General features: G+C 40.5%; 1 pseudogene; it reads right to left on the bottom strand.

Moving 5' to 3' along the window:
- Positions 1–11,015: 11,015 nt before the first annotated feature.
- LOC115845575 (high mobility group protein B3 pseudogene) lies at positions 11,016–11,625 on the bottom strand (annotated as a pseudogene).
- Positions 11,626–15,896: the final 4,271 nt, after the last annotated feature.

The raw sequence follows: 15,896 nt of genomic DNA, 5'->3' as shown, positions 1-15,896 counted from the left end.
CTCATTCCCTGCCTTTCCTCCAGCCCCTGGCAGCCACCATTCTACCTCCTGTGTCTATGAATTTGCCTAGTCTAGGCACCTCATATTAAGTGGAATCACACAATACTAGTCCTTTTGTGTCTGGCTTCTTTCACTTAGCATAATGTTTTCAATGTTCATCCATGTTGCAGCATGTATTAGAATTTCATTCCTGTTTAAGGGTGAATAATCTTTCATTGTATGGATTTACCACATTTTGTTTATCCTTCATCCACCAATGGACATTTAGGCTGTTTTCACCTTTTGGCTATTGTTAATAATGTTGCTATGAACAATGGTGTTGCAGTGTCTGTTTGAGTCCCTGCTTTCCATTCTTTTGGGTAGAGCCCTAGAAGTGGGATTTTGGATCATATTCTATGTTTAACTTTTTGATGAACCATCAAACTGTTTTCCACAGCATCTGTACCTGTTTACATTCCCATCAGCAATGCAGAAGGGTTCCAATTTCTCCACATCCTCACCAACACTTTGTTATTTTCTGCTTTTTTTGATAATGGCCATCCTAATGGGTGTGAAGCAGTATCATTGTAGTTTTGATTTGCATTTCTCTAATGATTAATGATGTTGAACATCTTTTCATGTGCTTATTAGCCATCTGTATATCTTCTTTGGAGAAATGTCTGTTCAAGTTGGTTCTTTCTGTAAAAGTTGGTTCTTTGTTGTTGAGTTGTAGGAGTTCTTTACACATTCTGAATATTAATCCCTAACCAGATATATCATTTGCAAATATTTTCTCTTATTCTTCTCTTTTCTTTTGAATTTTATCTTATTTATTTTTTTATACAGCAGGTTCTTATTACTCATCCATTTTATACACATCACTGTATACATGTCAATCCCAATCTCCCAATTCATCACACCAGCATGAATATTGATCTTGTATTCTGCAACTTAACTGAATTTATTTATGAATTCTAATAGATTTTGATTGGAGACTTTAGGGATTTCTATGTATAGTGTCATGTCATCAGCAAGTAGTGAGTTTTACTTCCCTTGAAATTTGGATTCCTTATATTTCTTTTTCTTCTATGATTGCTGTGTTTAGGACTTCCAACACTATGTTAAATAGAAGTGGCAAAAGTTGGCATCTGTCTTGTTCCTGGTTTTAGTGAAAATATTTTCATCCCCTTTTTCTCTCTCTTCCCCTTCTAGGACCCCTATACTGTGAATGCCGGAATACTTGATGTTATCTTGAAGGTCCCTTAAACTGTTCTCATTTGTTAAATTTTTGTTGTTGTTTTTCTGACTGAGTGACGTCCATTATTCTGTCTACCAGATCACGTACATGTACTTCTGTAGCACATAGTCTGCTGTTAATTCCTTCTAGTGTAAATTCCTGCATTTATTGTATTCATCAGTGGTGACTGGTTCTATTTTATATTTTCTAGGTCCTTGTAAAAATTCTCAATGGGTTCATCCATTCTTTTCCCTAAGTATTCTTTTTTAAAAATTTTTTATTTTTATTTTTTAACATCTTTTTGGAGTATAATTGCTTTACAATGGTGTGTTAGTCTCTGCTTTAAACAAAGAGAATCAGCTATACATACACATATATCCCCATATCTCTTCCCTCTTGTGTCTCCCTCCCTCCCACCCTCCCCATCCCACCCCTCTAGGTGGTCACAAAGCACCGAGCTGATCTCCCTGTGCTAAGCAGCTGCTTCCCACTAGCTATCTTTTTCAAATTTGGTAGTGTATATATGTCCATGCTACTCTCTCACTTTGTCCCAGCTCACCCTTCTCCCTCCCCGTGTTCTCAAATCCATTCTCTACTAGGTCTGCATCTTTATTCCCGTCCTGCCCCTAGGTTCTTCATGACCATTTTTTTCCCTTAAATTCCATATATATGTGTTAGCATACAGTATTTGTTTTTCTCTTTCTGACTTACTTCACTCTGTATGACAGACTCTAGGTCCATCCACCTCACTACAAATAACTCAATCTCGTTTCTTTTTATGGCTGAACAATATTCCATTGTATATATGTGCCACATCTTCTTTATCCATTAGTCTGCTGATGGACACTTAGGTTGCTTCCATGTCCTGGCTATTGTAAATAGAGCTGCAGTGAACATTGTGGTACATGACTCTTTTTGAATTATGGTTTTCTCAGGGTATAGGCCCAGTAGTGGGATTGCTGGGTCATATGGTAGTTCTATTTTTAGTTTTTTAAGGCACCTCCATACTGTTCTACATAGTGGCTGTATCAATTTACATTCCCACCAACAGTGCAAGAGGGTTCCCTTTTTCCACACCCTCTCCAGCGTTTATTGTTTGTAGATATTTTGATGATGGCCATTCTGAATGGTGTGAGATGATATCTCATTGTAGTTTTGATTTGCATTTCTCTAATAATGATGTTGAGCATTCTTTCATGTGTTTGTTGGCAATCTGTATATCTTCTTTGGAGAAATGTTTATTTGGGTCTTCAGCCCATTTTTGGATTGGGTTGTTTGTTTGTTGATGCTCATGCTGCATGAGCTGCTTGTAAATTTTGGAGATTAATCCTTTGTCAGTTGCTTCATTAGCAAATATTTTCTCCATTCTGAGGGTTGTCTTTTCATCTTGTTTATGGTTTCCTTTGCTGTGCAAAAGCTTTTAAGTTTCATTAGGTCCCATTTGTTTACTTTTGTTTTTATTTCCATTTCTCTAGGAGGTGGGTCATAAAGGATCTTGCTGTGATTTATGTCATGGAGTGTTCTGCCTATGTTTTCCTCTAAGAGTTTTATAGTGGCTGACCTTACATTTAGGTCTTTAATCCATTTTGAGTTTATTTTTGTTTATGGTGTTAGGAAGTGTTCTAATTTCATTCTTTTACAGGTAGCTGTTCAATTTTTCCAGCACCACTTATTGAAGAGGCTGTCTTTTCTCCATTGTATATTCTTGCCTCCTTTATCAAAGATAAGGTGAACATATGTGCATGAGTTTATCTCTGGGCTTTCTATCCTGTTCCACTGATCTATATTTCTCTTTTTGTGCCAGTACCATACTGTCTTGATTACTGTAGCTTTGTAGTATAGTTTGAAGTTAGGGAGCCTGATTCCTCTAGCTCCATTTTTCTTTCTCAAGATTGTTTTGTCTATTCGGGGTCTTTTGTGTTTCCATACAAATGTGAAATTTCTTGTTCTAGTTCTGTGAAATATGCCATTCATAGTTTGATAGGGATTGCATTGAGTCTGTACATTGCTTTGGGTCATTTTCACAATACTGACTCTTCTGATCCAAGAACATGTTATATTTCTCCATCTGTTTGTATCATCTTTAATTTCTTTCATCAGTGCCTTATACATTTCTGCATACAGGTATTTTGTCACCTTAGGTAGCTTTATTCCCAGGTATTTTATTCTTTTTGTTGCAGTGGTAAATGGGAGTGTTTCCTTAATTTCATTTTCAGATTTTTCATCATTAGTATATAAGAATGCAAGAGATTTCTGTGCATTAATTTTGTGTCCTGCTACCTTACCATATTCATTGATTAGCTCTAGTAGGTTTCTGGTACCATATTTAGGATTTTCTATGTGTACTGTCATGTCATCTGCAAACAGTGACAGCCTTCATTCTTCTTTTCCGATTTCTTTTTCTTGTCTGACTGCTGTGGCTACAAATTCCAAAACTATGTTGAATAAGAGTGGTGAGAGTGGGCAACCTTGTCTTGTTCCTGATCTTAGTGGGAATGGTTTCAGTTTTTCACCATTGAGGATGATGTTGGCTGTGGGTTTGTCGTATATATGGCCTTTATTATCTTGAGGTAAGTTCCCTCTATGCCTACTTTCTGGAGGTTTTTTTTTATCGTAAATGGGGGTTGAATTTTGTCAAAAGCTTTCTCTGCATCGATTGAGATGATCATATGGTTTTTATTCTTCAATTGGTTAATATGGTGTATCACATTGATTGATTTGCTTATATTGAAGAATCCTTGCAATCCTGGGATAAAACCCACTTGATCATGGTGTATGATCCTTTTAATGTGCTGTTGGATTCTGTTTGATAGTATTTTGTTGAGGGTTTTTGCATCTATGTTCATCAGTGATATTGGCCGGTAGTTTTCTTTCTTTGTGACATCTTTGTCTGGTTTTGATATTAGCATGATGGTGGCATTGTAGAATGAGTTTGGGAGTGTTCCTCCCTCTAATATATTTTGGAAGACTTTGAGAAGCTTAGGTGTTAGCTCTTCTCTAAATGTTGATAGAATTTGCCTGTGAAGCCATCTGGTCCTGGGCTTTTGTTTGTTGAAAGATTTTTAATCACAGTTTCAATTTCAGTGCTTGTGATCGGTCTGTTTATGTTTGCTATTTCTTCCTGGTGCAGTCTGGGAAGGTTGTGCTTTCCTAAGAATTTGTCCATTTCTTCCAGGTTGTCCATTTTATTGACATAGAATTGCTTGTAGTAATCTCTCACAATACTTTGTATTTCTGCAATGTCAGTTGTTACTTCTTTTTCATTTCTAATTCTATTGATTTGAGTCTTCTCCCTTTTTTTCTTGATGAGTTTGGCTAATGGTTTATCAATTTTGTTTATCTTCTCAAAGAACCAGCTTTTAGTTTTATTGATCTTTTGTATTGTTTACTTCATTTCCTTTTTTCTTTTGTTTTTTTGGCGGTACGCAGGCCTCTCACTGTTATGGCCTCTCCCATTGCGGAGCACAGGCTCCGGACGCGCAGGCTCAGCAGCCATGGCTGACGGGCCCAGCCGCTCTGTGGCATGTGGGATCTTCCCGGACTGGGGCACGAACCCATGTCCGCTGCATCGGCAAGCGGACTCTCAACCACTGCGCCACCAGGGGAACCCTCCTTCATTTCTTTTTTTATTTCTGATCTGATCTTTATGATTTCTTTCCTCTGCTAACTTTAGGGTTTTTTTGTTCTTTCTCTAATTACTTTAGGTGTAATAAGGTTAGGTTGTATATTTCAGATGTTTCTTGTTTCTTAAGGTAGGATTATATTGTTATAAACTTCCCTCTTTGAACTGCTTTTGCTGCATCCCCTAGGTTTTGGGTCGTCGTGTTTTCATTGTCATTTGTTTCTAGGTATTTTTTGTTTTCCTCTTTGATTTCTTCAGTGATCTCCTGGTTATTAAGTAGTGTTTTGTTTAGCCTCCACGTATTTGTAATTTTTACAGATTTTTTCCTGTAATTGATATCTAGTCTCGTAGCGTTGTGGTTGGAAAAGTTACTTGATACGATTTCAATTATCTTAAATTTACCAAGGCTTGATTTTTGACCCAAGGTATGATCTATCCTGTAGAATGTTCCATGAGCACCTGAGAAGAAAGTGTATTCTCTTGTTTTTGGATGGACTGCCCTATAAATATCAATTAAGTCCATCTTGTTTAATGTTTCATTTAAAGCTTGTGTTTTGTTATTTATTTTCATTTTGGATTATCTGTCCGTTGGTGAACATGGGGTGTTAAAGTCCCCTACTATGACTGTGTTACTGTCGATTTCCTCTTTCATGGCTGTTAGCATTTGCCTTATGTATTGAGGTGCTCCTGTTTGGGGTACATAAATATTTACAATTGTTATATCTTCTTTTTGGATTGATCCCTTTGTCTCTTGTAATAGTCTTTGTTTTAAAGTCTTTTTTGTCTGTTATGAGAAGTGCTACTCCAGCTTTCTTTTGATTTCCATTTGCATGGAATACATTTTTCATCCCCTCACTTTCAGTCTGTATGTGTCTCTAGGCCTGAAGTGGGTCTCTTGTAGACAGCATATATATGGGTCTTGTTTTTGTATCCATTCAGCCAGTGTGTGTCTTTTGGTGGGAGCATTTAATCCATTTACATTTAAGGTAATTATTGATATGTGTGTTCCTATTACCATTTTCTTAATTAATTTGGGTTTGTTATTGTAGCTCTTTTCCTTGTCTTGTGTTTCCTGCCTAGAGAAGTACCTTTACCATTTGCTGTAAAATTGGTTTGGTGGTGATATATTCTGTTAGCTTTGTTTGTCTCTAAATGTTTTAATTTCTCCATCAAATCTGAATGAAATCCTTTCTGGGTAGAGTAATCTTGGTTGTAGTTTTTTCCCTTTCATCACTTTAAATATGTCCTGCCACTCCCTTCTGGCTTGCAGAGCTTCTGCTGAAAGATCAGCTATTAACCTTATGGGGATTCCTTTGTATGTTATTTGTTGCTTTTCCCTTGATGCTTTTAATATTTTTTCTTTGTATTTAATTTTTGATAGTTTGATTAATATGTGTCTTGGTGTTTTTCTCCTTGGATTTTTCCTGTATGGGACTCTGTGCTTCCTGGAGTTGATTGACTATCTCCTTTCCCATATTACGAAGTTTTCAACTATAATCTCTTCAAATATTTTCTCAGTCCCTTTCTTTCTCTCTTCTTCTTCTGGGACCCCTATAATTCGAATATTGGTGTGTATAATGTTGTCCCAGAGTTCTCTGAGACTGTTCTCTATTCTTTTCATTGTTTTTTCTTTCTTCTGCTCTGCAGTAGTTATTTCCACTATTTATCTTCCAGGTCACTTATCCGTTCTTCTGCCTCAGCTATTCTGCTATTGATTCCTTCTAGAGAATTTTTAATTTCATTTATTTTGTTGTTCATCATTGTTTGTTTGCTGTTTAGTTCTTCTAGGTCCTTGTTAAACGTTTCTTGTATTTTCTCCGTTCTACTTCCAAGATTTTGGATCATCTTTACTATGATTATTTTGAATTCTTTTTCAGGTAGACTGCCTATTTGCTTGTCATTTGTTTGGTCTGGTGGGTTTTTACTTTGCTCCTTAATCTGCAGTGTGTTGCTCTGTGTTCTCATTTTGCTTAACTTACTGTGTTTGGGGTCTCCTTTTCACAGGCTACAGGTTCGTAGTTCCTGTTGTTTTTGGTGTCTGCCCCCAGTGGCTAAGGTTGGTTCAGTGGGTTGTGTAGGCTTCCTGGTGGAGGGGACTAGTGCCTGTGTTCTGGTGGCTGAGGCTGGATCTTTTCTTTCTGATTGGCAGGTCAGCCTCCGATGGTGTGCTTTGGGGTGTCTGTGACCTTATTATGATTTTAGGCAGCCTCTCTGCTAATGGTTGGGATATGTTCCTGTCTTGCTAGTTGTTTGGCGTGCGGTGTCCAACACTGTAGCTTGCTGGTCATTGAGTGGAGCTGGGTCTTGGCGTTGAGATGGAGATCTCTGTGAGATTTTCGCCATTTGATATTATGTGGAGCTGGGAGGTCTCTGGTGGACCAATGTCCTGAACTCAGCTCTCCCACCTCAGAGGCACAGGCCTGATGCCCAGCTGGAGCACCAAGACCCTGTCATCCACACAGCTCAGAAAAAAAAGGGAGGAAAAAAGAAAGAAAGAAAGAAAAAATAAATTAAAATAAAGTTATTAAAATAAAAAATAATTATTAAAAAATTTTAAAATAATAAAAAAAAGAATGAATGAAAGAAGAGAGCAACCAAACCAGAAAACAAATCCACCAATGATAACATGCGCAAAAACTATACTAAAAAACAAAACAAAACAAAACAAAAAATGGACAGACAGAACCCGAGGAGAAATAGTAAAAGCAAAGCTATACAGACAATGTCACATACAGAAGCGTACACATACACACTCACAAAAAGAGAAAAAGGAAAAAAAAAAAAAAAATATATATATATATATATATATATATATATATATATATATATATATATCATTGCTCCCAAAGTCCACCACCTCAATTTGGGATGATTCATTGTCTATTCAGGTATTCCACAGATGCAGGGTTTATCAAGTTGATTGTGGAGATCTAATGCACTGCTCCTGAGGCTGCTGGGAGAGATTTCCCTTTCTCTTCTTTGTTCGCACAGCTCCTGGGGTTCAGCTTTGGATTTGGTCCTGCCTCTGCCTGTAGGTCGCTGGAGGGCATCTGTTCTTCGCTCAGCTAGGATGGGGTTAAAGCAGCAGCTGATTCGGGGGCTCTGGCTCACTCAAGCCGGGGGAAGGGAGGGGTATGGAATGCAGGGTGAGCGTGTGGTGGCAGAAGCCAGCGTGACGTTGCACCAGCATGAGGCGCGCCATGCGTTCTCCCGGGAGACTTGTCCCTGGATCCCGGGACCCTGGCAGTGTCGGACTGCACAGGCTCCCCGGAAGAGGGGTGTGGATAGTGACCTGTGCTCGCACACGGGCTTCTTGGTGGCGGCAGCAGCAGCCTTAGTGTCTCATGCCCGTCTCTGGGGTCCGCGCTTTTAGCCGCGGCTCATGCCTATCTCTGGAGCTCCTTTACGCAGCGCTCTTAATCCCCTCTCCTCGCGCACCAGGAAACAAAGAGGGAAGAAAAAGTCTCTTGCCTCTTCGGCAGGTCCAGACTTTTTCCCGGACTCCCTCCCGGCTAGCCGTGGTGCACTAACCCCTTCAGGCTGTGTTCACGCTGCCAACCCCAGTCCTCTTCCTGCGCTCCGACCGAAGCCCGAGCCTCAGCTCCCAGCCCCCGCCCGCCCCGGCAGGTGAGCAGACAAGCCTCTCGGGCTGGTGAGTGCTGGTCAGCATCCATCCTCTGTGCGGGAATCTCTCCACTTTGCCCTCCACACTCCTGTGGCTGCGCTCTCCTCTGAGGCTCTGAAGCTTCCCCCCTCCGCCACCCGCAGTCTCCGCCTGCGAAGGGGCTTCCTAGCGTGTGGAAACCTTTCCTCCTTCACAGCTCCCTCGCGCTGGTACAGGTCCCGTCCCTATTCTTTTGTCTCTGTTTTTTCTTTTGCCCTACCCAGGTACGTGGGGAGTTTCTTGCCTTTTGGGAGGTCTGAGGTCTTCTGCCAGCGTTCAGTAGGTGTTCTGTACGAGTTGTTCCACGTGTAGATGTATTTCTGATGTATCTGTGGGGAGGAAGGTGATCTCCACTTCTTACTATTCTGCCATCTTGAAGCTCGGATCCTTGGTTAGCATTCTTATTACTAATGCTTTTACCTATTTAGCTGGTAAATTCTTTCTTTCTTTTTCTTAGCAGTTTTTTTCTTTTTCCCCCCAGGGTTTTTCTCTTGTTCTTTCGATTGAAACATATTCCTCTGTCTTCTACTTTTGCTCAGCTTTCTCTGTCTGTATGAAAGTAAGTGAAACCATTACCTGTTGTGGTCTTGAAGAGGTGTCCATGTGTGGGAGTGTCCCTATACTGTCTCTGTGCCCAGTGGCATTGGTAGGAGAGCTGGATCTGATATGAACACAAGTCATGTCTTTCCCCAGGATATGCTGGCAAGTATCACCTCGGTAGTAGGTGGGACTGAAGATGGAGGGGCTACAGCCAGAGCCAGCTGTGAGCAGGGGCTTCTTTTCTGCTTACTGGTCAGACCACCCTATGGGGGACGGGGGCAGGTCCCACATTGCTGGTCAGAAGCCCTGAGGGTTTGGTTCAAGCTGGTTCTTTTCTCTTTAAGCATGTGCTCTCCCCTCTCTCTGCACTAGCACCCTTACCCCAGAGGGGAGCAGTGTTGAGCAAGAGGGACTAGTGCAGGTGGCTCAGCATGGATCTGGGCAGGGGCTGTGGCTGTGCTGGCTGCAGTCAGGAACTTGGGCTGATTCTGATGTGCCACCTGTGTGAGCACCAGTGATGGCTGTCCCCACCCTGCTCAGATGCTGCTCCTAGTCTAAGCTACCTTTGTCCCTCACAGCTGAGGTTTCCCTCGGCCACGGCAGTCCTTGCCCCAGTGTAGAGCTGCACTGAGAAGCAAGCAGCCACAGTGGGCTATTGGTTCAGGCTGTGGTATGTGCTGGGCTGGTTGAGAAAAATCAGGCAGCGTCCCGTGCAGTTTCAATCCTCCCTCTCTGCCCTGTCTCAGGAGTAACCAAGTATGTGTGCACTCCTCACTAGTGGGGTTCAGGCTTCCTACAGCCCTCATGTTAGTCCTGCCAGCCCTCCAGCCAAGGGAACTCGTCTTCCTGGTTTTGGGCCCCAGGTCTGGGGTGCCCAATATGTAGCTCAAACCAATCACTCCCCAGGGAGGATCTCTGTCTGTGTAATCCCCCTCCTCTTCTGAATCCTCTCCCAGGACAACCAACCTGATTGGTTCTCTTCCCTTCCTACTCAGTTCAGCGTGGGTCTTTCTTATAGCCTTGGTTGTAGAGAAGTCTTTCTGCTAATCTTCAGTTAGTTTTCAGTCAGAATTGTTCCACATGTAGAGGTTTTTTTTTTAATGTAATACTATTTATTTCACTTCAAAAACATTTCAGCATTCTAAACACACACACACACAAACCAGAACATTGCAGATAGTGTTTAGTACAGAAGGTTCTTGAACTTTCATCAATGCAGTCGCTCTTGGCTTTGCTGACAATGAAGAGTTCTGTGGTTTGTTTAAAAAACAAACAGTTTAAAACTACCGCACTTCAACTTAAAAGGATCCAAAACACGTCTCATGCCAGCTGACCCCCACCTTTTCCACAGCTAAGAATGGCAGCGGGATGCTATGTCTCTATATACAGAAACAAGACAACCTGAAGCTAAATCGATGCCCACTGCAGTGTCCACAGGTCCAGCCCCACAGTGCATGCCCTGAGCTACGGCCCCTCCAGAAGGCATCGCTCCTACAGCCTCCACGCCAAGCAAGGAGCGTCAAGAGTGTGTCTCGGTTGCTTTGTTCTTTTTACAAACTATAGATATGTACAGTTGAGAACTCAGGATTCCTAGCCAATGACCATAGAGTTAACACACCACCTCACAAATAAAAAACAACCAAAAAAAAGAATATGCCAGAAACATCTTTAAATGCCTTGTCACACCAACAGCAAAGTGCACAGAGTGAGAAGACGAGAGCCTTTTCATTTTAAAAATGTTTGGAAATATGTACGACTTTGATACAGTTTCCGGGTGCTCCAGACACCCATGGCCACTTCATGTAAACCACTGACAATTGCTAGAGCACTTTGAGAGACTACGATATGATCATGATCCAACAGGGTAATTCTACCTAATGGGGGCAAGAGACACGTCCCGGGCGAGAGGTGTGTCAATCACAGCGCTCCCTACTCTAAGGTATTCACAAGGAGACAGGTCAACAGTATTTTTTTTATTCATCCTCTTCCTCCTCCTCTTCTTTGTCCTCGTCTTCTTCATCTTCCTCTTCCACCTTTTTCTGGGCAACTTTAGCAGGACCCTTGGCGCCATCAAAGTTCCCTTTAGACTTAGTCTGCGGCATCCTTCTCGTATTTCTCCTTCAACTTTGCTGCCTTGTTGATGCATGGCTGCTTCTCGCTGTCACTTAAGTTATTCCACATCTCACCCAGCTTCTTTGCCACATCTCCAGTAGAGATGCCAGGGTTTGTAGATTTGATCTTGGGGCGGAATTCAGAACAGAACAGGCAAAGTCCAGACGGTGGCCTCTTGGGGGCATTTGGGTCCTTCTTCTTCTTGCCTCCCTTAGCTGGTCCGTAATCCTTCATTTCCCAATCATAGTGCACTTTATCTGCCTTTACCATTTCATCAAATTTAGACTTCTCTTTCCCAGACGTTGTCTTCCACCTCTCAGAGCATTTCTTGGAAAATTCTGCAAAATTGACAGGGACCTCGGGGTTTTTCTTCTTATGTTCCTCTCTGCACGTCTTCACAAAGAAAGCATAAGCAGACATCTTGCCCTTTGGTTTCTTGGGATCACCTTTAGCCATCTTGACTGTAATGTTCGCTAGTCTGGGCAGCGCAGGGCACGACACGCGGCTCAGCGCTCCACAGCCTGGCGCTAGCTGCCTGCACGAGAGCCGCCTGATTGGCCAGTGGACTCCGCTGTAGATGTGTTTTTTGTTTGTTTGTTTGTTTTGCGGTACGTGGGCCTCTCACTGTTGTGGCCTCTCCCGTTGCGGAACACAGGCTCGGGACACGCAGGCTCAGCGGCCATGGCTCACGGGCCCAGCCGCTCCGCGGTATGTGGGATCTTCCCGGACCGGTGCACGAACCCGTGTGCCCTGCATCGGCAGGCGGACTCTCAACCACTGCGCCACGAGGGAAGCCCTGTAGATGTATTTTTGATGTGTTCGTTGGGGGAGGTGAGTTCCACATCCTCCTACTCCACCATCTTGATCTTCTCTCCTAAGTGCCAATATTTTTTTAAAATAAATCTCTCAATTTTATCTTTTCTTAAATGTATTTATAACTAGTAATTTCTAGTTAAATTATTTATAATATTTGATTGAGTCTCTCTTTCTTTAATAAACAGTCTCCTATAATCTTAATCTTGTTTCGGGAGTTTCTCTTTACATGCTAGTCTTAAAAGAAACTAGGTAGTCCCATGTTTCCAGCATCCATCCCTAATGGAGGTTGTATTTACTCTTACATCTCACTTTCCTTACAGCTGTGAAGTGGAAGATATTTCTTCCTAGCTCCCCATGTCTTCTCTTTCTTGCAAAAATTCTGTATCACTGTGGCTTCTGCAGTAGTTCTGTACCTTATTCACTACTTTCATCTCCAAACATTCTAGAAATTCCCATTATTTCTTGAAGACCTTAGGCTCTGGATCACATCTTTCTACTTCAGCCCAGCAGCTGTCATCATTTTTGTTGGCCTCTAAATCCCTGTGTATCACTAGTATAAATCTTGGCCTCCAAATTCATGACTTCTTTCTCTCTTATGACCATTTTCTTAATTTCATTTTTGCCATCAGTCTCTATTATCTTCAACTCTGACCCCCAAAACCTCAAATGCAAGTATCACACTCAATGACCCCAATCTTCTCTCTGCCATAGTCCTTGCTCAATAATCTTACTACAGCAATTTCTCAATAGCATCTTGATCTCAAATCCAGTGATGCCACAGTTTCTCATTATTCTACAGTCATATCTCATTCTTCCCTCTCCTTTGGCAGAGATTGTGTTTCAAATGCATCATTATAATTGCTCATTTTCCACTATCTTTTCACTATTCATGGAAGTTTATACTTCCATTCTTGAGTCCATGGTCTATTATTTTATCACTCTCTTAAACATAACTTAAAAATCTCACCTCTTTCTTAATATTTCTATAAAATACCAACCATGATGAATTCAATAATTTATCTTCTCAGTACCTGCACTCAAGCACCTGAATGAAAATTGGGAGAATATCGCCTTTCACTTGATTTGGTTGACCACTTCCTCACCTTGAAACACTTCTCTTTCTTGATTTTAAGACCTTTATTTTCTATCTAAACTCTACACATGTCATCTAGTTCCCCAAATGTCAGTACTATCTATGTTACAAAAAATTTCAATTATATGTCCCTGGCTCAAATTCCTCTTCTGAGTTTACGCATGTCTACCTGACATCTTCACATGTGTCTTATAGGCATGCCAAGATTAATATGGCCAAAAGTTAACTCTTTTTTTCTTCTTTCAGTTTTATTGACTTGTAATTAACATAAGTTTAAGGTGTACAGCATAATGACAACTTACATATATTGTATAAGCTAACTTTTGATTTCTCCCAAACTGAATCCTTGTTAAATATGTCTTATCTCACCAAATGGCACCACTGTTCTCTCGTTTGTTCAATCCCGTTTCTTTTCTCTTCCTCATCCCCCACATTCAATCCAGTGCCAGTTCTGTTGATTTTAATTCTAATACATACCTTGAAAGATATCATCCCAGCTCTCATCCCCTTTTGCTTAGATATGACTGTGGCAGCCTCTGACTTGCATTCTTCCTTTTATTGCTCCTCTACAACCAGAGCAATATTTTTATAGCATACATATGATAATGACACTTTCCTTTATTCAAAAGCCCCTCCAATTTCACCTGGTCCTACGATTACTGAAACTGTTGGCCCCTGACAATTTCAACATCCTCACCTCCTTCTGTTTCCCCCTTTCAACTGCACTGACTTCACTTCTCTCCTTCAAACCTGTCAAGTTCTACATGGCTTCAGCGCTTTTGCAAAAACAATTCTTCCTTCAGGGCCTTTGCACAATCCCCTATTTAGGGCTTTTGCATACACAATCTACCCTTCCCTTTTCGAAGCTGTCTCCTTTTCATCCATCATATCCTGACTAAATAGTGCTTCCTAAAATTGTTCTTCCTATCGTATCTTAGAAGTACGGCTCCCACTTCCAACCCAGTATTTTCTTTTTATGATGAAAACCTGCTCATTTCTTTTCTAGCACTTACACAAGTTTTAAATAATAGCATTATTTGTTTGTTGATTATTGATATTATTATGTGCTTTTCCCATTGTATTGAAAAATATCTGTGAAGGTAGGGTCATATATTTTACTAATGATAGCGTGCTGGTTTTAACCACAATGCTTGACATTTGATATTGGTTAATTAAAATGTATTTGAATCATTAAATGAGTACATGTGTTTTCATAGAAAAGATATAATTGGTTAGTTGTATATAAGTGGTAAGACTCAGCTGACAGTTACTGGGCTTCACAGATTTAATATAGGACACCACACTTTACTTAGTGTCATTTACTTTAAATTTTAGGTATCTGTTTAGAATAAGTTAATCCTCCTAGTACTGGCTTGGAATTTTTTAACTAAAAAAAAAAAAACTGAAAGCAAAGGTTATAGATGTAAATTTCCTCCTCTATTAAAACTCTACTTTTCTTTAATGTCAAATGTGTATTTCTTCTGCACTCTGAAAACTCTGACCACCTTTGTCTTCACTCACCTTTCCTCCTCTCAACTCTTACAGCTTTCATTCTCAGTAACGCTTATTCAGGACTCATATTCTGTTTTGAATTGTTGATCATATTTTGAAAAATTTATGCCTTGACTCTAGAAGTAGAGTGTACTTATTTTCAAATCCCACAATTACTTTAGCACCCAATAATTACTGACTGTCTAATAGTCAGGAAATTGCATCATCCATCACTTTATTTATGCTATTTATAAGTGCCATCTGAGATCACAATTATCAAGTTAAGTCAGTGATAAGTAATTTCACACACATGTAAATTCATATAATCAGGATAAGGATATTATGGGGAAATATCCTTTACCAGCCTTCAGATATTACCTTACCTCATTAGTCATCTTTCTATCTACAGCCGGGCTTCATGATTGTACAACAGACTTTGTTTCACACTCCGAATCTATCAGTTGGTCATTGTTTTAGAGTAGTTGTGGTTTGAGAGGTCCAGTGGTACTCCTTGTGTTCTATTGCAGGTAGTAATCCCAGCACAAATTCTGGCTCATAAAATGTATTCAACTAATCTTGGTTAAATAAATCATTTACTAGTATGTGACTTAAGATGCTTAATGGCATTGCTACAGCCACTGATATTACCACCAATAGCAGTAACAGCAGCAGCAAAAATCCAACATTATACATCATTTGAAATCACTTGTACTGTTCCTGTCTTCTCTAGTCTGTCAGAGAATAACATCAGAGAAAAACAGTGTGCATATTTCTTTGTCTTTTGATCACAACCTCAATAATATTTCCCCAGGTCTCTCTGTTAATAGTGACATGCCTATACTTTGCTTCACCTATGAAGAAGCTGTCTGAGAACTGATGGATCTGGATGAGAGGGTAGCCAATTAGGTAATGGCCTCCAGCAAGAGCGGACTCTGTAGAACAGTCGCCTTTGAACTGTGTGGAGTTGAACTAAAGGGCACAGCAGTTGCATAAATCAGAGAGAAAAGGACAAGGTTACACCTGTAGGTCGACTCAACAGCTATATTTTCTCTGCTCAAATAGTAGAGTAGTATAATGATAGCTAATACAATACTCAGATTAATTAAGTAATCTTGACTTCAATTATTTAGATAACTCAAGAGAGTAGGGAATTGTATCCAAAATTAAAGCGTTAATTTCAGAAATGGAGACATGGCCCTAAAGGGTTTCTATTAGAAAATAACTCATAGGGAGTCTGTTATTAAGTGACTTAACACTTTGAGGGCAAAGAACACTATCAGCAGGACCAGTAGCTATAAATTTAAAGCCAGGGATCTAATATGATATTTATTAAGTAGATATA

The sequence above is a fragment of the Globicephala melas genome, chromosome 3 (assembly GCF_963455315.2).
Source record: "Globicephala melas chromosome 3, mGloMel1.2, whole genome shotgun sequence".
In the NCBI taxonomy this organism is placed as follows: Eukaryota; Metazoa; Chordata; class Mammalia; order Artiodactyla; family Delphinidae; genus Globicephala; species Globicephala melas.
Note: the sequence above shows the minus strand (reverse complement) of the source record. Positions and strands in the feature narration are given on the sequence as shown.